At 34.3% G+C, this 22,606-nt stretch overlaps 1 long non-coding RNA gene across 1 annotated transcript in view; it reads right to left on the bottom strand.

The window, feature by feature from the left end:
• Positions 1-14,994: 14,994 nt before the first annotated feature.
• The window catches only part of LOC125699356 (uncharacterized), a 29,838-nt gene continuing 22,226 nt past the window's right edge, over positions 14,995-22,606 (bottom strand). Inside the window, exons 2-3 of the long non-coding RNA XR_007379525.1 lie at positions 16,326-16,408; positions 14,995-16,006 (exon numbers count right to left, since the gene is read on the bottom strand). This is a non-coding gene — a long non-coding RNA (uncharacterized LOC125699356). The remainder of the gene's footprint in view (positions 16,007-16,325; positions 16,409-22,606) is intronic.

The following is a 22,606-nucleotide window of genomic DNA, read 5'->3' as shown; positions in this document are numbered from 1 at the left end:
GAAGGAAGGAAGGAAGGAAGGAAGGAAGGAAGGAAGGAAGGAAGGAAGGAAGGAAGGAAGGAAGGAAGGAAGGAAGGAAGGAAGGAAGGAAGGAAGGAAGGAAGGAAGGAAGGAAGGAAGGAAGGAAGGAAGGAAGGAAGGAAGGAAGGAAGGAAGGAAGAGTAGTAGGGAATAGAAACTCCCAATATAATAAAAAAATAATGGGAATAAGAAGACATCTCTGATTTCTACATCTCTGTGTAATCATAATGAGCCTTTGAAATATGACTATGCAATCATACAGAATATGTACAGCTTCTGCCTCACCACTGTTCATCTGTTCCCATAACACAGAATCTAGCACATCCTCTGGCATGGAAAAGAGTTCTTGATTTTCAGTCTGTTCTGAAACCAGTCATCACACATGGGAGCTGTCTGTTCAGCCTGGGGAAGAAATGACTTAAAGGAGGTCTTAACAACTTTTATAGATATCTAAAGAGTGTGAATCAAATGAACTGGGCCAGACTCTTTTCAACAGTACCTAGCAGTGGGACAAGGGACAATAGACACAAACTGGAAAATAGAAAGTTCCATACAAACATGAGGAAAAATTTTACTATGGGTTACAGAACACTGAAGCAGGCAGTCCAGAGAAGTTGTGAAGTCTCCTTCTCTGGAGCTATTCAAAACCAGCCTAGACACTTTCCAGTGTAACCTACTGTAGGAAACTTGCTTTATCAGGAAGAGGGTGAACTAGAATCTCTCCGGAGGTCTCTTCTAAACCCTACATTTCTGTGGTTCAGTAAATCTGTAAAAAGGAGATTTTATATAATTGTCTTCAGTTCAGCATGGCAGAGCTGTTTGTTTCAACATGTTAGATGCCACCTTAAAAAACTCTGATGTTTCCTATACAAATCAAAATCAAGAATCAATCTTCCCTTTCTACATCCACTGAAAAATGGATGTAAATCAAATGGACTGATCAGTGTGTAAGCTGGTCTTTTTTTGCTGCAAATGGAAACAAAAAATTGCTTTTACTTTCCACATGCAATAAGGCTTCTATGAAGACTGGATGAAACTCTGAAAGGCAGTCTTCCTCCTTCCCAATACAAAAAAACAAATTTCCTTTCTTTTTGCTTTTTTTATTTTTTTTTTTTTGCCTCATTCCCTCTTATGTCACCAAGACTACGAAAAATATAATAACTGTGAAGATCAAAGAAAGAAATGTTAGAGACAGAAGGATGTTACCCATAAATCAAAATTGCAGAGGACTTTTTATTACTTAGCACAATTGAAAAGAAAGATCCAGAAACTAGAGCAAGATAAGGACATCACTACCTTTTAAAAATTATCTGTCCTCCTTTAAAAATAAAAAATCTCAAGATATCCATGCTGCAACATTAATCCCAGTCTACACTCTTACAATCCACTGATAAACTAAAAAACTGACATTCTTCTTTCTGTGATAGACATCCTACCATATTTAAAACTAGCTAACAGGTACAACCTGCCATTCCTGAAGTGCACATCAACAAAAAAAGCAAGTGGAATACTACAAAGTAGCTATTCTCTCTCAGTATTTTTAGGTATTTTACAGGCTGTTTGAGGCAGCTTAGATAACTAGAATGTTAGAATAAATCCTAGCGGACAAGGTTCAGTGGTTACAAAGCAGGTGAGATAGTCACAGGTGCATAGTAAATGTAATTTGTCATATTGTTCTACAGTTTAACACATGGATAATTTCACACCATATGTAGTACAAATGCAAACACACATACAAACTACTACCTTATGCCAGCCTAGCAATTAGTGATTTATTTATTTATTTTTTTTAATGTGAGTGGGAATCAGAAAATTTATTTTACTTAATATGCAGAAATATTTAAACAAAACTAAAAAAGCATCTCCATGGACAAAAGAAACAAACAAACAAAAAAAAAAAAAACACTGGTCAGGAAGGGAAAGGCTTGAAGTTCACTTAAGAAAATATATCTATCACTATATGTTCGAGAAGACATTCATCCTATCTATAATGAATGGAGATTTACTATTGTATGAGTAAAATCATAGCCACTATATTATTTTTATAACTATAAAATAAGGAAGATCATTATTCATTTTACCTCTAATGTCTGTACTATCAAGCTACTGTTCCTAACACAGTTGGAGTATGTTTCTTTGAACAGAATCTGTTCAAACTTGTATGTGGCTTAGCTAATATCTTTATGTTAGCATAGTCTTGTAATCATGAAACTCACACTTATCACACACTTTAACGCATAGCACTGTTGAATTAACCTTCTGAAACTGTTTGTACTTTAATAAAAATAACCACGTAGCTACTCTGTAATGTAAGAGAAAAAACATTATGGTTCAAAGATACCAGTGTGATAAAACGCATGTAATAGATCTTCAGGCTCACAACTACTCAACTATTTTTTTCTAGAACTGTCTCACGTTCAGTCTACTTTTCTGCTTTAAAAAAGGATAATGTTATTTCAGAACAGTTTTTCATCAATTTGTTATCATTCTCCTATCACTTCTTTAGAGTGAAATACATTTATTAAGAAAAATAAGATACATCCCTAAAACTGCAGCACTATAGTGTAGTGTATTTCACTGTAGAACTGTTTTCTAATTTTGTGCTGAGATTAATCTACTATGTCAAGAATAATGCTCTGAAAGAAAGCCCAAAAGTCTGAATGAAACAACAGAACATTTTACATTATTTGCTGAAAATAGGAAAAACTATGAAACTTATTTTTAAACACAAATACTAAAATATTTTATAAATTTTGACTTATAGGAGCCAAGTAAAACATATACCAAAATAACCTTTCCACCTATGAGCTTGACACCAACTATAGAATTTGCAAAAACAAAATATGAAGAAATAAAAAACATGGTGAAACAATGTTGCTGGGTAGAAGAAAGAAATAAATGTGATTATCAGAGTGACTGCTTTGTTGTAAAATTACAAAAGACACTTGTTTTGATTTTGAATCTGTACCAATATTTGGGGAGGATTCAGAAATTATAAATCTCACAATTATATACTTTGTTGCTAGATATTTTTAATGCCTCATCTGTGTACCCTACACTTTCTTCTCCTAAAAAATGGCTCTTTTTGCTAAAAAGGCAACATTAACAATATAGCAAATACATTTTATGCACGTATTGCATACGCACACGTTGAGCTGGACAGAGATCTTTTATTTTTAGTGTTGCTTGGTGAGTAAATTCATTAAGCAAGTATGAATGCAACTAATTTTAATGAGGTATGGTAATATGCAGTGATTCTAAACTGCCACAGGGTGGTAGAAGATGCACTTTCCACGTGTACATAATTTCCCGAACTAATTGCTTTGCTGCACTTCTACCTTATGTAAATAACTTAGTAAAATGAGTGCTAGTCCTATAGCTTGGAAGAATTGGTAAAAGTTAAAGGGCAAAATTGTATCTTTTATACTATCAAAAGAATTCTCAAAGAACCACTTCAAAACATTTTCAACAAATATCTAAATTTGCTTTAAATTATCACTAGGAAGAGATTTTGTCAGTTCATACTCTTCAGTGTTATCTGAGTGCTGCAGATCACTTTGTAGATAGCCTTTAGCATTAGATCTGAGTATACTTAAGTATATTACATTAGAATGAGCTCCATATATGTAGAAAATTCTAAGTTTCATTTTGTTTTGCTCATTCCTGTATAAAAAAATGAATAAATCTCCCTTTAAATCTAGGTCTCTCTCATCTAAAAATATTGAGAATATTAATACCAGTAATATTTAAGAATCTGAGGACATGGAGAATTTAACATCCGGATTCAGAGTTACATCTGTATTTTGCTTTAATGATTTTATTTATATCATGATTAGTTCTGACTTTTCTCATCATTTTTGGAATTGTTTTATTAAATATTTTCTACTTGGAGTCTTCTAATAAGGTAATCCTAGTTAAAGAGTTACATGTAACTGTTTTGTCTGAGCAAAGATAGGTCAGAGAAGTCGACTTTTATTCCTAGACCTATATCTTATTGCAAATTAATTTGCTTAAACATCAAATAGCAAGATACACCTTTGTAGTCATAGCAGTTTGATGACCATATACCATCTGAGGATGTGCTATATTTTCAAAAATGATTCCATGACACATTAAAAAAAAGGTGGAATTTTAAGCATGTATGGATGTATTATCATGCCTCCATGCATAAACAAGGTAATAAAACTTTAATAATATATAACTTATATAACTGAGGAATAGGCACAATTGAGGGAACTTTTACTAGATGAACTGCCATGATAACTGAAATGATCCCTTTGAATGCTTATGTTTGCAGTGAGTAAATGTCCTCAATGTCCTCAACTATGCAGCCTCATTCATAGTATCATCCACAGAAAAACAAGGGGAATGGAATATGTGTGCGTTTGAAAATCTGTTAAAAGAACTAAAAGGGAAAAATAAATACTCTAATCTTCATGTTTTATGTGAGCATGCTACTCAGACTTAATTCAGACAATTTTCTGAACAGAATACCTTCACTTGAAAGGGAGAGGATCCAAATAGATGAGGAACATGCTGTGCAGAGGCTGTTGTCAAGTGCTCAGTGAAATTTTATTTTGGCTAATGCTTTCAAGGCAGGTATTCTGAAAATGAAGTGACAAAAGCCATTGCACCCAAACTCTGGTAAACAAGGACTATGTTTACAATATTTAACCAGATCATTTTTTCTCAGTGACTGGTCACACAACTGTGTTCAAATTTAAAATATAATCTCACAGTAATTAAATATGCCTTTTAATGTGCTCATGAAAAAAATCTCTATTTAGATTATCAGTTTACTGCAGAACAGTGTCAAAAAGAACAATATGTCCATAATCACTCTCAGTGAATGTGATAGAAAATAAACTTTCTGGAAATATCTTCAGAAAAGAACATTTTTAAAAATGCTGTGCTGTATCCAGGAAGAAACAGACAGAGGAATGATTAAAGAAAATATATGAGTTGCTCCAAAATGAATATCTCCTATTTATTTCCATGGGAGCTACAATAGATCCAAAGAGCACAGTAACACTATTCTCAGCTACCAAACACTGTTTTTTGACATAGTCACCACCATTTGCCATACATCTTTGCCAGCAGTGAACAAGAACCTACATGCCACTCTCATAAAAATCTGCAAGGCCATTCAGAAAGTGGCTCATCTTTTGTGTACTTACTGACACTGCTGAAACACACCACCTCACTGTGCTCACACCCACTGTTAATCTCTATAAATGTTCAGCAAGCATCATTGAATGTCAGTGGGTACAATTTTCTATGCACACAGCAATTCAATTACACATTTTTATTCAAATGTTCTTCCATGTCAGACACCATTTTGTCAGACTACCCTTTTGCTGCTATCTATTGCATGAGAACAAAATTTATTTCAATATTGGTGGGAAGGTTCAACCTCTCCTGCCATTCCACCAACATCTGCCTCTGATGCTGTGGACCAACACAGTAACATAGGAGGCATTACAATCAAAGCAGCTCTTGTGCTATTTTAGTATGGTAATTCATACTCTGGAGCAAAACCACCTGTTTTTCAATTCCTAATACACTTCTTGAATTTCTGTAGCATATTTCAGTAACAATGAACAGCTCTTGGTCCAAACAATGGACACTTTAGCTAAAAAATAAAGTGTAACATGAGATGTAACATTTATCATGGACGTGAGATATTAATGTTCTTAAAAATTCAACTTCTGCTCTGTAATTAAACAGTCTAATCATGGATGAAGGTATCTATCTTACAGAATTGTAGCTAACCTAAAGATGTTCCTGTATAATTCTTCATATCAGCTTTGACATCTAAAGCACTGACCCAGATAATGATCATAGTTTGTTTTCATAGCCAATGCAAAGAAATAAGCATTTCTTACCTGTGAAGAAATGTATCAAACCTGAAAGTGATTACCTCTCACTCTTGATGATAAAAGAGACCAGATCTTGGCTGCTTCGTATATGCCTAAAGTTTAATGGTTACATCTATACTATTACATTTTAAATTCATTTCACCACTAAGGGAAATAAATGTTTAAATCTTGAAATAATAAAATATTCGGTTAAGATAAAAGAAATAGATAATTATCTTACGATGATGACTGAATTTCTGATGGTGTTTATACTTCATGGAAGTATAGAGTTCATGGAAGCAGACTCCAAACTGCTTAGAAGGCTACCTTTTAGATAGATAACTAAACTTAGATGAGATCGATCAACTTAAATATAATGTAAACATGATAAAAGAATATGTGGGGAGCAATATAGGCTGTTTCATGGTAGAGAGATGATAATTCTGGTCCTGATGAGAAGACAATTTGGAACATTAAGTTGTATCAGAGGAGGTTTAGGTTGGACATAAGGAAGAACTTTTTCTCTCAGAGAGTGGTCAGGCACTGGAATGGCTGCCCAGGGAGGTGGTGGAGTCGCTGTCCCTGGCAGTGTTCAAGAGGTGTCTGGATGACGTGCTGCGTGATGTGGTTTAGTGCTTGTGGTGGCAATGGTGATGAGGAGACGGTTGGACTGGATGATCTTATAGGTTGTTTCCAACCTTGTGATTCTATGTTTCTATGATTCTATGATTCTATGATTCTATGATTAAGCAAATGCAAATTCAAGAAGCACCCATCTAAGCTGGCTGAACACTACTAATTCTTGTTATTACTGTAAATATTTAAGGCATAGCTATAGTTTAATCCAGGTTTTGTAATAGCTGTTTTGTGAGTATTTTCAGCAATTTGGAGTTTTCTTACTGCTCATCAGATACTAATATCCAAAGTCTACATTATCTTTTGTTAAGCATGTGATTTATTATGTCTTTGGCTGAAATAATCCCTTTGCTGTTATAAACAATTTTATACTTTTCAGTGCTGGGACAAAGGAATGTTTGAAGATTTGGTGTACTGTATAACATACCACTGTCATTTTACACCCGTTAATCACATACATATGCAGACCAGTGATAGATTTTTTAAAATCAATTTCTTAGTTTTGCAAATGATATAAGCAGAAAGGAAAATTAGACTGTGTACTGAGTAAACCTTGAATGGTAACTGTTTTGAAAGACTGGGAGAAACTTAGGACAAAATCTCAGTACATTTTCTTTCAATTAAAGACAAAATATTTTTGAATTCAATTTGTTTTAAAATAACTTTTGTTGGAGGATGATTATGCCTTTGAAATTATATATGTATAAATATACATATATATATTTAAGTAGGTTTTCTTCTATACATCGGAAAAAGCAAAAATCAGAATAGTCTGTAGTTCTTCTAATTTCAGAAGTTGATAAAATTGTAAAAAAAAATATTGTGCAAGATAGCAGTAAAGCCAAAGCATATGTGATTGTTATACTTGAATGCAGCTATGATTTCACTAAGAACGTGTCCTACTACAATATTGTTGAAGTCTCTTCTAGAAGGCCCAACAGAATGAAATGCCAGTCTGATTGATGTTTGCTCTTCTTTTTCTAGGTCCTCACATAAGGGAGAAAGAGAAAGCAAGGTGCATATTAGCATGTGTCATGAGACACAGTTGTTGTTAACTCATTTTTCTTGTCACAGGACCCGCTGCTGCTGCAGGTTTGTTTGAATGTGAAAGGAACTGTTATACAATGAATAACCCAGTGTTTTTTTGTTGTTGTTGTTGTTTTCTATTACATACAATGAAAGCATAGTAGGTCATTGCTTCTATGATTTGACCACAGAAATAGATTTAAAAACTCTGGTAGCTCGAGTAGACCAAACCAGACAAGCTATCATTATTGTACTAGTTATGTTCTGAAATGTTACTGATTGGTGTTCATGCAATTGGTTGTCTAGACAATCGGAGTTGGTATTTGAGTTCATACTGTTTATTCCCTTCCTAGCAGAAAATTCGGCTGGGCAAACAAACGCAAAACTATCTAATCCTTTAATCCATTTTTTTCTTTTTTTTCTTTTTTTCTTTTTCTTTTTTTTTTTTTTTTTTTGTTAATTGCAGATAATTTCATATGTTTATATAGACATGTATTCTTCAATATATAAACATACAGTAAAAATATTTAGATAGGAATGGGTAGAAAGGAAGGGTAGAAAGGCCCTACAGACAGACTGGGACAGGCTGGATTGATGGGCTGAGGCCATTGGGATAAAGTTCAACAAGATTGTCACGGTTTTATGTTTTTTGGTTTTCAGTATTCCACATCATAATATCGTGTAGTGCACTGGGAGTTAAAGTGTTAATGCTCCACTTCCAGGTACCTATTCCCCCACACATTACAGAAGTCATGGGATCTGGCCCATCTGGGTGGGGTGGTCTCTCTTACTGCCTGGCAGTGGGTGCTGGAGGGTGCTTTCCTAGCCATTCCAAGATTTTCAGGTTTGATTCGGTCTCAGGAATTCTCTCTTTCTCCTGTCTTATTTGCTTTATTAGTCTCAATTAGATTGTATTATATTGTGTTATCTTACATTCTGATATCATAGTAAAATAAAGGTTTCCTCCATAGATAGTTGCTGCTGTTTTGTTTTTTTTTCCTTCCTTGAGCGCAGCTCCCATCTCCCTATCCGTTATCCCTTTCCCTCCCCATTTTGTGAGGCTGAGGGGGGAGGGGTGGAGGAGTGCGACAGGGGCCTACTGCCCCCCCGTCACAGGCATAGATTCATCTAGTTAACTCCGTGACAAAGACCAAGTGCCAGATCCTGCACTTTATCCATAATGGTGTGGCTGGAATACTGTGTAGCAGAAAAAGATCTGGGAGTGTTGGTCGAGTGTTGCTTGGCTGAGCAGAAGCGAGAAATTAGCTCAAGTGGGCAAGAAGACCAACAGCATCTTGGCTTGTATCAGAAATACTGTTGTCATCAAGAGCAGGGAAGTGATCGTCCTCCTATATTCAGCTCTGGTAAGGCCATGCCTGGAGTACTGTATTCAATTTTGGGGCACAAGAAAGACATCAATGCCCTGGAGCATGTCCAGAAAAGCTCAACAAAGCTAGTGAAGAGTCTGGAACACAAATATTATGAAGAGTGGCTGTGGGAACTGGAATTGTTTGATCTGGAGAAGAAGAGGATCAGGGGATACCTTCTCTCTCTACAGCTATCTGAAAGGAGGTTGTAGTGAGATGGGGGTCAGCTTCTCCTAGTAATAGGAAGAGAGGGAATGGCCTCAAGTTGTGCCAGGAGAGGTTCAGGGTGGATACTAGCCAAAACTTCTTATCCAAAAGAGTGATTGGACACAGGAATAGGTTGCCCAGGGAAATGGTGGAGTCACAGTTCCTGGAGGCATTCAAGAAATGTGTAGATGGGGTAATTAGGGACATGGTCCAGAGGGCAATACTGGTCATAAGTGAATGCTTTGACTTTTTAATCTTAGAAGTATTTTCCAACCTTTATGATTCAGTGATTCTATAGTTCTGTACAGTACATAATATGAAATATTTTAAAGTATTTTATAAATGATAAAGATATTATAATTAAATATTCTATACTATAAATTATGTGTTGATTATATATATTATGTGATATAAAATATGTATAATATGTATTTATTATATATTACATAAATTTCTGACTCTTGCAAGTGTTTTGTTTGTTTTTGGTTTTTTGTTTTTTGTTTTTCCTTACAAAAGCATCTCAAATCAAACACAGGTGTATACAGTCATCAATATTTTAAACAAGCATGCACATTTTATAATATTTTGTGTATAATTTTTATACTGTTAGCAAGCACTGGAATTTAAGAGTGACTATCCAGTGACCATCAATAATTTAAATATTATTTGATAAAGGCAAATGAGACTCAAGTAGAGAAGAAATGGCTTTCCAAAATTCTGTATATAATGAATTTTACAAACATTATATAAATGTGTGACTTCTTAAGTTTCACTACCATTATTTGGAGAAAAAGCTAAGCAACTTCCAGCATCATAGATCCAGTTTGTTGCTATCAGGTATTACCCAGAAAAATACACAAAAATCAGATGTATTCACAGAAGGATGACACACAAAACAACAAATTGAAAACACACTTCTAATTCCTTCAATAAAAGAAGTTCTTAATAGAACAAATAAGGCATTTATTATTCTGAGACCACAGGTTACAGTTGTTAAATGCTCCTCGCAAAAGCCTGTTATCAAAACTGACATGCTGGGTAATTTAATGAAATGTGATCGTGTCACTATTTTTTTTTTTTTTTTCAGTCAGTAATTACATGCTCTATTCATTTTAAGATTTTCCTTATGGCACTGGATCCAAGAGGTGAATAGTGGCTTTATTATTTCAGAATTAAGAACTGAGAGAATACAGCTCGTTGACATGCATTTTATGATGTTTTTTTTTTTAATTGTTACACATATTCTTCTGTTATATTTTTGAATAGCAGTAATATTCCAAAAGAGCCTGAGCAGACAAATAGCCTCCAGTCTAGGTCTCTTTCAAAAAGATAGAAGATTTTCAGTTTATGAATACCAAAAATACTAAAAATCTCAGGGGGATGGTGAGTATCTTGTATTTCATAGCTTTTGTTAATATTGTGAATGCAATTTTTTCATTCAATGGTTCGGATATTAAAACAAATAGTGGACAGAAGTGCTACAGAATTTTTAAGAGCACGAATTTTGAGATTCTTCCATTGTCAGTAGAAATACAGAAATACCAGTAGGAGAAATAACCATGTGCTTTTTTTTTTTTTCCACTGCCGATTAACAACTTCCATAAATTGTACGTATGAGACAAGTTTTGAGTCTGTTCAGTATTTCTGCAAAAAGAAAATCTTTACATATTTTTACAATTAATTTTCTGGAATTCTTCTCTAAATATGTTTTCTGTGCTAATGATTATTAATTTACATTTTAAAGAATGAAACTTTACAAACTCATCATATTTTGAAGACTCATTTGAGTTTCAGAATTTCCAAAGCTATGTGTAAACTATCAATGAATAAAAAGGATGGATATTTCATCACAACATATACTTCCTCTATATCACCAAAGTAGTTTAATTGTATGTATTAATGATAATTGTTCATGATTTGCTATTAAACATTATGTAGTACATTGCTTAAATGTAGAGTAATTAAATCCTAGGAATTAGAAATTGCAATGAAATATTTGGCAAATATACTTTTTCTGAGAAATGAACGTTCAACTTTTTTATGTATTTTATATTGGAACTGTGGTACATGAATCAGAATATTAGGAACTATTTAAAAATCTCAGAATTCTTCATAAACATGAATACACTCAATTTAATAACCTAGGCTATGATCCCACTAAATATTTATACTGATTACATTCAGCGAAGCTTGAATTTGTTATTTGTTGCTTTCAGTGGGATAAGTACTTAGGAAGAATTAACAACCACTAAAGTTCTTTTCTTCTTAGAAACCCCATCAATGATTCATAATGTGTCTTCAATCTGATTAATGAATTCCCAAGAGACCTAAAAGTTGTTGGTTATGGAAGTATTGATGGGATCACAGATCAGACAAAAGAAACCATGCATAAATAACACAACCTTTGTGACAGACTTTTTAATCTCTGTTAGCTTTACAGAGCTGAATGACCTGAATGGTATCTGCTTGAGTTGGTCACACTGAACTGAGAAAGAAGAAAATATTAATTAAATATGTTTAAGAAATCGTGCTCTAAGTTAATTCTCTTGACATTACCAAATGACTGAGATGTCATCAAGATGAATTTGTCTCAGGGGTTGGCACAGATGCAAGACCATACACATCTTATGAGCATCAGCAAAAAGAACTGAAACCACACTACTTTTCGGAAACTATCAGAATGAACCTCACTTATTTTCCCAATCAAATAGCAAATTAGACATCACAATATCATCAGTGACTGTTTAGTGTATTTCTCTGCCCCGGACATCTACACCTGCTGCAAACAGGTACCACACTGACTTACAATACTGAGTTAGATGGAGTAATGAAAGGACCAAAGCCAGGATGAAAAAAAAACCAAAATACAACAGCTGCTGCAGAAGGTGAGTGAACAGCTAGTAATCATATTGATGACATTACTAATTTATGTAGTAGAATATAAAATAGGAGTGAGGACTCATCTGTCATCACTGAGTCATCCATCATCTCTACAATGTTCTAAGTAATATGCAGGCTGTTAATAATTTTAGCTTCTCTTTTTTTCTTCTTCTTCTTTTTTTTTTTTAATATTCAGAAAAAAAAAACAGTTCATGGTGCAGTGAATACTGAGGTGTTGTACACGTTTATGAGTTTGGTTTTTTATCCTATGGTAAAGAAGCAGATACAACAAATAGAAAAATCAATTCTTATTTTCTTAAAAATCATAATAAAGTCGTTCTACTATTTTTTTTTTCCCCAGTCATGTATTTAATTATTCTGTGTTGTCTATAAGTTCAATAAAATGAAAACGAGGCATGCTTCCAAAGTGACATGCTTGAAGAACAGATGCCTGTGGAACTGTTGCTGCCAGCTTTGTAGCAAGTAATGTCAGTACCATTCTAGACCTCCCCATCAACTTGTGATATAATTTTCTCTTTTCTTTCGAGGCTTGAACAGTCTTGGTCTCTCAATCTTACGTACTGATCTGCTCAGATTCCTTGTCTAGTATTTGCAAAACTTACCTCAGAAACACAAAATTCTTAGAAAATGTACAGAAGTCTTAGGCAGGATTGTTTCACATGGTTTCAAAAATGTTTAATTCTTTGTACTTGATCGCCGAGGTTCGCTGCTTCGGAGCTGTCCCTGCCAAAACTGCAGCGACCGGACCGCGAAGTACAGGGGGGTTTCGGTGGGTTCCCTCATTCAGGGATCCCGGAGATAACAGAGCAGCTCGCGGCTGGGCAGCTCTTGAGAGAGCGGCGACGCGGTGGGGGCGTTGCCAGGGCAACGGCTGTGCATCCACCCCCTCGCCTAGAAAAAGCCTCCGGGACAGAGAGGAGAAGTCGGGGTGTGAGAATCATCTGGGCTGTTTTAACGAGGAGAAACTGTAAGCCATCCATACACGGGAATACACAGCGAGGACGGTTGTTATTACCGTCAAGTGAGTGATAAGGGCAGGGGCTCCTTTTAACGACCCAGCAACCGGACGAAGGCAGAGCCAGCACTATCGGCAGCAGGGCAGGACTGATCAATCACACCCAATTAAGGCTATCTAGTAGTGCTAGTATGCCCGCTGTTTGGCAATGGCTGCACCCCGGCGGAAGGCTACCAGCACAAAAACTGTGGAGACACAGGCAGAAGTGCTGGATCAGGCTGCCCAGAGAGGTTGTGGATGCTCTGTCCCTGGAGGTGTTCAAGGCTAGATTGGATGGGGCCCTGGGCAGCCTGGTCTAGTATTAAATGTGGAGGTTGGTGGCCCTGCATGTGGCAGAGGGGTTGGAGATTCATGATCCTTGAGGTTCTTTCCAACCCTGGTCATCCTGTGTTTCTGCAGTACCTAAAATACTTGAGTTCTGTGCAAATGCTTAATTATTTGTTAATTTTGGTAGTTTTCATTTATAACATGTGAAAGGAAGGTTATCAGTCACTGATTAATGGCAAGAAGTGAAAGTAGCAAGATCAAGCTATTTGCAGAATGTTTTCCGAAAACAAGAGAGACATAGTTCCAAATTCAGGTAGAGGACTGTCATGTAGATGGGTCTGAATTAAATTTATGTATCTGTCATAGTGTGTGCACATCTAGTCTCTTAATTCTATAATGGAATATAGACAGCTGTTGATCTTAATCTAAAAGAAACACTTCCATTTGATCATCTGTGTAGCTGACTAGTCTCTATTAAATGTATTATTCTGACCTTCTCTGCCTGTGGTTATGGAAGCCTCATGTACACATGTACAGATACCTAAATTCAGAGTAAAATTTTACTCCAGATGATCAAGTTTATCAGTTGACAATGCTGATACATATTTTTGCCAAGATAGACAGAAATTCAGCAGTATAGATTTCACCTTTGCAGTATCATGCTATCTCTACACGAGAGCTGATTCTTTTTAGTAGATTTTGGCTACAGGTAACCCAAGGGCATGAGTGTCTTAAAGAATTGATCACAGTTTGTCTCAGATAAGTGCCGAGACACACTGTTGTTTCCATACAGTCATTGTAGAGAGTTTTTTGGTTTTCTTTGTTGGATGTGAGACTTTTTTTTTTTCTTTTCATATTTTCTTCTCTCTCTGTGTTTTGTTGTTGTTTTTTTTCCCTGTGTGGACACTGAAGTACAGGCCAGGAACTTCCTGTATGATACAGATATATACAGATATGATTGAGTTTGGACCTGGAAGTTATGGAAGGCTGTTGATTAAGTAATGTTGATGAAAAATTGACACTAATTTAGGGAAATTACATAGTTGGTTTGGGAAATCTGTTGTAAGCATGTATATTTGTGATTTTTCTGTTATTTAACAAATAAAATAATTGTCCTCTTGTAGCTGGGGTTGTTTATTTCAAGCTTATTATTAACTAAATTGGTAAAAACTCCTATCTGAATTGCTAAACAGTTTACATCAGCATGATTCTGTAAGTGAAACAAAACAGAAATATTCTCCCCTAAATCTTAAATTATCTATTTTTGAGCAACTTATTACTAGCAAGAGTTGTGTTTTTTGTTTGTTTTGTTCTACTTTTTATTTATTTATTTATTTTCCATACTAAAATGAACATAGAGATTTCTTCACAGGTACCATGTTTAAGCAAATAGTTAACTCAGTTTATTTAATAGGACTGAATAGATTTTGTAGCAGTTGTAACAAAGTAATTTTTATTTTTCCTGGAGTGAGGATGGAATGTACACAGTCAGAAAATGCAGTGCTTTGATTGATGAGATCATGCTGAAAATAATAGATTTTCATGGAAATTACTTTTCTGCAGTGTGATTCCCTGTCACCATTATTGATCCTCATTATAGAGGAAAAGTGTCAAGAGGTACTTTTGACACTATAATTCTATAATAAGTCATAACAAGTAATTGCTTTTATGTTCTAATATATCTTTTTCCCTGAAACATATCTATTCCTTTTCCAGTCTAGTATCTGATTATGAATTACCCCACACACCTGCACACAAGAATAAACGTGAAAAGACTCATCTTTTTTTCTTCAGTGTTGGCTATTTGAAGATTGAGAATGCAGAATGCTACGTATGTAACTGTCCTTTGGCAGAATACAGAAATCTTATCCATGCCCAGTTAAAACTGGACACGGAATAAGGCAGATCACAGAGCTGGAAAAATCTGGGACAGCTGTGCCTTTGTTCCCTGTTATAAACTATAGCATCCAGTACCAAAGTTCTCTGTAATACCAAATAGCTTGATTATGGAGAGTATTACATATGTTACATTTAGGAGAAAATTGAAATTTCCATACAGGTGCCAGATTTTGACTCTTCCTATCTCATTTCAGTTTTTCCCTGATTTAGGCTCTGTGGTGGCTCCACATGGATGGTTACCTAAACTCTACCACACTGCTATCTCACTCAATATCCTAGAGGAACAATGGAACAAAATGTAAGCTCAAGGGTTTATGTACTGACAGGGAGATCACTCACCAATTACTGACAAAAGAGAAACATATTCAGTATAGAGAGATTCATGCAATTCAGTGCCTACTAATAACAAAAAAACAGTGAGAAACAAAAGGAAAATTAAAAATTACTTTCCCCCGCATCCTCTTCTATCTCTTGTCCCCAGGCAGCACAGAGGTTTCCAATAAGTTTATAACACTTCAACTCTGCCGCTCCCTCATTCTCACTCTTCCTTGCCTGCTCCAGCATGAGGTCTCTCCTCGGCAGAATGTTATTCTTCTCCAACTGCCCTCCATGGGCCTCTCCTGGGCTGCAGGGATCTTCTGTTCTGTGCATGGAACGCTTTCTGACCATCTTTCTTCACTGACCCCGGTTTCTGCGGGGCTCTGTCTCACATTGTCTAACTCCTCTCTCCCAGCTGCTGTTGTACGGTTTTTCCCTTTGTTAAATCTTTTCTCTCTCAATGACACAGACAGTGTCAATCATAGGTTCTGCTTTGGGTAGCAGGGAGAAAAAGAAAAAAGAAAAAATCGATTTCCAGGACTGTGGATTCAATAAGATACATATAATTCAGGTGCTGTGCTAGTAACACTTAAAACTCTGTCACCAGATTTTGCCATCTTAATCTTTTCATCGCTTTTCCCGTACAGTGCTTTAACATTTTAAAATACAAGTTATTATTGTTCATAAGATATTACTGAATGCTCCCACACTACTTAAAGCTTTCTTTAAAGCTTTCTTTGCCATACTGTGTTTGGTATTTCTTATGTTTATTTCTGAGCCTGTCTCATTTGTTCTTTTCCTTATACTTACTGATTTTTCTTTGGAGCTCCTTCCCTGTTCTGTCAGATCAATGGGATAGAGCTGCCTCTGACTTACGCAAACTACTCCGTAAGCTACACAAACATACAGACAGTTATTAGACTGAGAGGAACATAAAAAGCTAATTTTAGCAATCAATTTCAAACTTCCCAGACTTTTATAACCAACATTTTTACTTGAATCCTTTTTGGAATTTTTGTTTCCAAAATTTTAGTAACATATCAAGAAGCATTAATAACATTTTCCATATAATTCTAAACAGGTAACTCACATAGTTTTATGTCTCTTCTGATTTTGTTTACCTTTCCGCTGTAAAAATTCTTTTGCTCTTCTCTAAAGAACAATTCAAGATGTGAACACATAAAATGCAAAACTGATTATTAACATACAATTGCAAAGATCTCTCATGTAGTTGAGAGATTATCAGCCTGTAAAGCTGAGTAAATGACATGAAAACTGGTCACTAACTGGCAGATTTTTAAAGTGTACTTATTTTACACTGAAAATCTTAGTCTAACAGCAGAAAAGAAATATACTGTTCCTATGGAACCACAACATTAGTGTTTGTCAAATAAATGGTATAACTCTCTAATATTCCAAATTAACATTTATTAAAAAAAAAATAAAAGCCTAGTTCGCACAGTTAAAACTTAAGCAAAATCCTTGTTAGTATTGATTACTTTTATCTGATGTTGTGCACATCATCTTAATGCTATTTTGTGTTCTTAGAGCTGACACTTCAGTCTTCCTCACGCATAACTGGGGAGATCCTGAATCTTTATTAGAAATGATATTTTATTTGTAGTGCAGTGGTTATTTTCTTGCTTTCTTTGCTGTGAGGAGAAAGATGGCCTGCTAAACAGCCTGGCTTATATTTTTACATTTCTTATGATAATTTGCTCAATTTAATTGCTTATAAACACTGCATCTTTTGGTGTTTGAGAGTCTCTAGAATATCTGAAACAACTGAGATGGATTTTTGGTATTAAAAAGGATTTGTCTTTCAGCCTCTTCAATTAATGAGCAGAGACCAAATACTCCACAATATATATGTAACACTAAGTATGTTTCTTTGGACTAAAGACTTTGCAATAAATCTTTGCTGTTTTTCTTTCTCTCCATTTGCCACTTCTTAATGGACATACAATGTCTAACCCCCTTTCATCATCAGATACAATTACTTTGCAGCTAAAAAGCAATTTCTGTTTTCAGTGACTTTCTTCTGACTCTAAAGAATTACAGTATGTGCCTGAAAATACAGAGCTCAAATAGATGAAATCTGACATTGCATTGAATTTTCTGTTCAGTCTATGAAATGGAAGTCAAAAAAAGAAAAAAAAATAGTGCTGTCAAGTTGAAGTACTAAGTGTTGTGGTAAAACAAATAAAAATCATGCTTGTTGATTCTCACTGAAATGTAATTATCTTCAAAATTTTTTTCAAGTTCATTTTTAAACTAAACATTGCAATTTAAAATGAAAAATTGCCTCACAAGTCTTAAAATAATTGGTGCACTTATTTGAGAAACATGTTTTGGCATTTTGAAAGGAAGATGTATCTTTATTAAAATTTAACTTTATTTTTTGTTATTATTGAAGAAACAAAAAACACAAACCTCTCCTCTACCTTTTTTTCTGTCTAAACTATTTATAGAATTCCATTTGAAACTCCACATTACTTTGATCACTTATGAAATTTCAGTTTTTCTAGATTTGCCATTCATTCTAAAAACCTCTCTCCTGAAAGAATCATTAGCATTGATTTTACCAGTTTTATGTCCTCAGAAGTATGTCTGTGAAGAAGTCTGATCCCTTGAATACTGTTCATACTCAATAATGGCTAGTTATTAAGGCTAAAAGTAATTTCCTGTATTCTGTCTATTAATTTATTAAGAATTGCCATAAATATAGAATGACAAATGCAGTAGTAATCCCTCTGTATAATTCAGAATGTTTTGTGCCTGCATCTTCCTACTTCAATAATGGGTCCCTAGTAGTAAAAAACCTGAGTCTTCTGTTTTCTCCTATTTTGAACCCATTACCAAAGCTTAAAAATATTAAATAACAATAATGGTGTCACCACTGTGCAGTCTGCAGTCTTAGAAGGAAAAGGCATAGTAAGGCCAAAAAAAAAAAAAAAAAAAAAAAAAAAAAAGAAATCAGAAGAGAAATCACATAAAAATGGTGCAATGCCATGTGAAAATTCTGTCGGAAATGAGAGAGTTATAAGGATATACTTCCAGACAGGAGGGAAAAAAAAAAAAAAAAAAAAAAAAGAGAGAGAGAGAGAGAGAGAGAGATAACAAGAAGCCAAGAATTAAGTAAGTTGGAAACTTTTTTTTTTTTTTTTCCCCAGAGTATCTTATGTCATATTTTGTATCTGTTTCCCTATACCTCATCTTTTTCTTACAACACAATGTGATGAACTTTAGGGTTTCCATTCTTCATCCTTTGATTCTTAAGCTTTATTAAGCAGGGATCATCTAAAGTAAATGTAACTAGAAGTTTGGTATGTATTCTAAATTAATCTGTAGGCATCCTTTGGAAACAACACTGTACCTCTTTAAACAGTTGATCTCATTTGTCTTAGGACACTGAACTTCCTCTGTTTGAAAAATCTGTTGTCTGTGAACCACTTTTATTAAATAAAATAATAATAATAAAAAGTTATATAATTGGCTTAACATAATTGGCTCAACATAAATGCTAATTCAAGTTTCTAAATCTGAGTACTGCCTGGTCAGCATTTATCTATGCCAGCATTTTTCATTCAGATTGATGTTGGATGCTGATTAGCCACTTACAATATCCTCATGTCTTCATTCAGGCTAATGGTAAATGACTGCATTATTTCTTGCCAGCAGCGAGACAGAGAGAAGAGAAGGGAGTGTTCTTTAGACCATGTAATGCAGTGATTATATCATGCAGACAGAAACTTCTCATTTCCAATAAAAGTCAGGAAAGCACTGTTCCATCTGATTCAGGAGATATGTTGTTCCTTTTGAATTATAGAAAACACTTGAGTTCATTAGTCAATACCCTAAAATGGAAGAGTGAACTCTAATCTCCAGGAATATTCTTAAAATATTCTTAAAGTATTTAATGATGATGATTATTACATGTGAAGTAATTCCAAAAGTCTTAATAGCCACTTAACAAGTTAACATCTTTAACACAATGACTGCTTGCTAATCTGCTTGTTGTGAAATGATAAAAACAATGCTTAAATTATATCTGAAGTAATTTTTTGTATGCATTTAACAAATACTCACTATTAAAGGTAAACAGTTACTGGTATTTGTGCAGTACATTTAAGAACAGTTATCCAGACTCTATTGATCTCACTTTTACAAAGGGGCCCAGGGCAGAACTTGCTTTTTGGTTTGAATACAAGTCAATTTTAGAGAATAAAAATGTGTTGATTTGCAAAGCTTCAGCTGAAAGCTTTATGTGACAAGTCGAATGTACTAAGAACTGAAAGTCAGAAAACTGAAAATATTCTGATAAAAAAAAAAAATCTGAGGACCTATAGGGAGCATACTTAAGATAATAAAATAGTAACAAAAATAATAAATAATATAGAATTATGTATCCATACTGTGCGCAGAGGGGTGAAAAGAAAGAAAAAAAAAGAAGCAAATATACACAAAAGAATAACTACCGGCTGTCTTGTTACCTTTATTACAGATAGCTGACGTGATTTGCATACAGGCTCTGTATTCACATTAATCATGAATCATCATAATAAATATATTTTTGATAAACACATTATTTGAAATTTTAAAAAAAGATAATGCAAGATCAACTGTATGTAGATATAGTTGCCATGATTAGGCATATCAATCTATGTTCACTTATTAAAATGGTATATCCAATTAATTAAATATCTGAAGTTCATTATAACTTAATGTTCATTTCACTGATAAAGATAAAACTAAATATTTCCATTAGAAAATTAATATTAATGTGTATACATTATCTGTTGGCATACATCTTTGATGGAATATTGTTCTGCAACAAGTTTACCTCAAAAGAAAAATTTAAAAATCATATTTTTTCAGAATAGATATGATAATAAAATGTACCTAATTTACCTACAGCTTCATTCAGTCCCTCCACAATCACGTTGCTTAATGAACTCCAAATGCACAAACATGCCCAATTATACATTTATTTTTAATAGAAGAAACATTTTTGCATGTTATTATGAATATGAAAATTATTATTATTATGAATTATTATTATTATGAATTATTATTATTATGAATATGAAAAGCAGCATACCTTTCAGTAGTTTTACATATAATCAATATATAAACATAGCTCAGTAGCCCTACCAGAACTACCTATAACCAAATAGGGTTAAATATGCCTAACAATATAACTAATTAACACTTGCTGAAAAGATAAGATGAAAGTGTGAGGAAATATATGGATAAAAAACCTATATTAAAATCCACTGGTCCTATTAGAAAGAGCTGAGCAGTTGAAATACAAGTATGCATAGCTATTTTAGGCTTATCTCTTTAGATATATCTATATTTTAGGTTAATTTCAACAAACAATCCTTCTGCTATTAAGTGGACTTACACAGCGTTCTCTGCATTTTCAGTTTGTATGTTTACCAGGATAACAAGTTAGAACTGTTGCTTGATGTTTGATATCATTCTATTTTTAGGATTTGAAGACTATTTATTTCCCTTGTGGTTGGTCAGAATGTAAAATAATGACTAATGGCATTATATATGGCAGTAATCAGTGAATTATCTGAAAAAACTCTGGTATTGGATACTAATTCAGGACAAAAAGTCTTTTGCAAACCATTATCACAACACAAACTATAAAGATAAGACTAGTACATTTGGTTTCAAAGTGAGAAATGGAAATATAATTTTTTTTTTTTTCTGCAGACTACTTCTATGAGTAACATTTCAGCTGCAGTTGGAGGGAGTCCCATGGTATCATAACAGAAATGTCTGAAAACAGAATGCATAAAAAGATCACAATTTATTGAAGAAAATCTAGGAGAATGTTTCCTGAGGTACTTATTTTCTGAGAGGTTAAAGGTGACGTGGCAAAACATTGATCTTGAATGCCCACATTTTTCTAGTTTATTTTAATCTATGCAATTTTCTGGATATTGTTTCTTTTAAACTCAGAACATTATTGACTTGAATTTCATCTTATTTAGAATCAAAGATAGAAAATTTGGATGTTATTTCATTAATATAATTCTGCCCCTGAAGTTGTATGCAATGATATTAAAAATAAATTGATATATAACTTATTTGGAGATTGTGCTTAAAAATCTAATGTGTGTCTTTAAAGAAATGCAGTATAGTGTTTCTTGTTGGAACAAAGTCAAATTTAGACATTAAATGCCTACAAAATGGGAAAATTCTTAGTCTTGCAGAGAAAATTGGAAACTTAGTATGCTTCTGACTCTCCAAATCCCAGAAGAGATAAACATTTTTTGTTCAATTAGGATTTCTGCCATAGCAAAAAAGACCGTTATAGAATAAATTTGTTCAGTCATTGTAATAAGTAGTAGTAATACGATTTAGCTGGGAGTCAAATGCAATACCTAATTACGATGTACAGACATTGTTTACTACAAGTTGCTGGTTATTTTATTTAAATGCTAAAACATTAAAAACTGGAAGAACTCAGTTTTTCCCTTTTCTCCTTAGCATTTTAAAACATTAAGCTACAGAGGCCTCTCCACAAATACTATCTCCTGTTTTATTATGTTGGCCCATGACATCAGAGACAGAGGTTGGTGATATGTCAATAAAGACTGAACCTTCCTATTAATATTCTGTTGTGCTTTGTCGCTGTGCAAGAGCTGGCAGCAGAGGGCAGTCTGACAAAATGGCATTTGACACGGAAATGAGTATGTCAAAGGTGTGTTATTGAATTCCTCCATCCGAAATTAAAAATGGTACCCACAGATATTCATCAACACATTCTGAATGTTTATGGAGACCAAGCAGTGGATGTGAGAACAGTGAGGTGGTGTATTGTGCACTTCAGCAGTGGTGACAGCAACATGAAAAACAAGCCAAGTTCTGAATGACCATGCGTTGCTGTCATACAACAAAATGAAGAGGCTGAGAGAACTGGAATTGTTTAGCCAAAAGAAGAGGAAGCTCAGGAGATGCTATTGCTCTCTACAACCATCTATTGGCCTATTTATTTACAGGCAGTCAATTACAATTTATTTGACCAGGCAGTCAGGAAGGTCAGCTTAGAATGCATCCAGCACAACATTGCT

This window comes from Lagopus muta, chromosome 1 (genome assembly GCF_023343835.1).
Source record: "Lagopus muta isolate bLagMut1 chromosome 1, bLagMut1 primary, whole genome shotgun sequence".
Classification (NCBI taxonomy): domain Eukaryota; kingdom Metazoa; phylum Chordata; class Aves; order Galliformes; family Phasianidae; genus Lagopus; species Lagopus muta.
Note: the sequence above shows the minus strand (reverse complement) of the source record. Positions and strands in the feature narration are given on the sequence as shown.